We start from the raw sequence: 2353 nt of genomic DNA on the forward strand, positions 1-2353 counted from the left end.
ATCATTCTTGGTTTGATGTATTCTAAACATTTGGACAATTTAAAGATTTGTTACTTAATCAGTATTTTAAGAAGGATCTTTAGATATGTAAATGATAATTTGAGTGGACTCAGAACTAGAGCTCTGGCGATATGTTTTCCAGTCAGAAGTTTGCAGCAGCTAAGTTTTTATCCCTTAGAGATGGATATATAACCAGACACAAATACAGATACAGATATAGATGATATAGACATCCATCTGGAAATATGGATCTTTCTATCATCTATCTGCCTGTCTGTCTGTCTATCTATCTATCTATCTATCTATCTATCTATCTATCTATTCATCTATCTAATTTCCCTTTCATTAAACCCTTAGGATTATGGGACTCAGTTTAAACATAAATAATAATGTAAAAATATAGTAGTCTTTATCATGTTATGTTTAGAGGATTATTTTATTTTATAAAGACATGTAACTTAAAAGGTATGCTGTGAATGGTGTTTATGATGTTAAATAAGTAATACATAAAATGGGTATTCATTATGCTATTTTCTCTACATTTATATATGTTTGAAAGTTTTTATAATCAAGAAAGCAAAAAAATACACTCTAGTTCACGAAGTTAAACTATTGAAGGTATGTAAAATCCCATGGAGTTTAAAATATTGAAATTATCAGAAGGATATAAAACTGAATTTGACTTTGTTGCATTGTATTCTTTAGTAGTTTTGTGGGGGTAAATGTGTGCTTGATGTGTCATTCAGTCAAAGGCACAATATCAAGATATCTTTTGTACAAAAGAGTAAAATTCTAGACATTTGAATTAGCTGAAGGAAAAGAAATTTGAAAATCACTGAAGTAAGAGACAACTAGGCAGAATACTAATGCACTGTATAAACTATATGCAGGTCTGGATATTTTCAAATGTAGATGGGTATCTAAATTCGGTTCTGTATTTTAAATAGCTCTATCCTTTGCGCTCCTTTAATTAAAAAAAACTCTATATAGCCAGCTTCACAAAACTGATGTTTATTTTTGCCTTTTAAAAGTCTTTAATATTTGGCTGCAATTTTAAGGCTAGCTAAATTAAACCTTTGCAAATTTAAGGAAAATTAATGCTATGCTGGAAGACCTCCTGTTTTAAAATTAGATGTATGTGGGATAGCAGAATGCCAACTGGTTATGATTTTTGTATTTGCTAACATGTCAGCGAGGAGAGCCAGCTCACAGCAGTCCTGTGTCTTGCTTCTCCTTTAAAACTCTGCTCCAGCTTACAACACAAACAGGGGCAGGCAAAATTTCTTGTTTTTTACTTTGATCTGTTAATTTGTGTTCCTCTGAGATTAAATACTGATGAAAATCTATTTTCCTAAGAATACAAGACAATGTATGCAAGACATACAAGACATGTAGTATAGTATCAAAAAATACTGCCCACATGAAAAAGAGTAAAGACTCATTAAAGCCCCTGTATTTTTACCTGTTATCTTTTTAGTGCTGTACCCTGTCTAAAATTTCAGATTTACATAACTAACTTTACTGTGAAATGCTGGCTTTCCCCTTTTTTGTAGCTCTGATAAACATCTTTATTCACAGTGTGTAAAGCATTATGGCCTCTTTCTACTTTTATGCTCTGAAACCTATTTTAAAAACCCTAAGAACATTTATTGGAGTTAAATAGCATTGTTTTCTATGAAAACACATTCTACACCATGGTGAATATCAGGAATTTTTTTCATGGTATGTAAAACAGAAGTTAGCTTTTAGTGTTCTGTTCGAACTGTTTGTCAGGAACTTTGGAATTTTAGCCTTATACTTCACTTCTTACAGTAAGAGAAGACCTTATCTCTTGATTTATATATTTAGGCCCAACTCACTAAAAATTTATACTTTAAGTACAACTAAGAATAGGCATCCTTATATACCATGTTTCAAACTAAAACCAGACAGTTAAAAATATGGTAGATTTTGTTCACAGGTTCAGAATTTCCTAATGAAATTAAAATGGTAATTGTAATGGTAAATGGTAAAATGGTATCAACATTTTACTCCTTTAGAATATGGTCAGCTAGGAATGTATATTCAAGGTGCTTTAGAGAGCTTGGTTTCCTCCAGAAAGATGACTTTTTATATCTAGGTTATGTTGTTGCAGAAAAAAGATCAGACATGGGAAGAGACAGCACTGAGAAAGTTAGGCGGGAATTTATTGCATCAGTGGGCTTCTGACTAGGGTTTCTCCCAAAGAGTTAGAACCCCACCCATGGGTTTTATGGATTTTAGATGGAAAGTGAGCAAGGAGGTAAAGAGGTAGATTTGACACATAGGATTGGAAGCTTGGGTGACACCATTGGATACTGAACAGTTTGAACAT

Source organism: Octodon degus, unplaced genomic scaffold, assembly GCF_000260255.1.
Source record: "Octodon degus isolate 3935 unplaced genomic scaffold, OctDeg1.0 scaffold00165, whole genome shotgun sequence".
Classification (NCBI taxonomy): Eukaryota; Metazoa; Chordata; class Mammalia; order Rodentia; family Octodontidae; genus Octodon; species Octodon degus.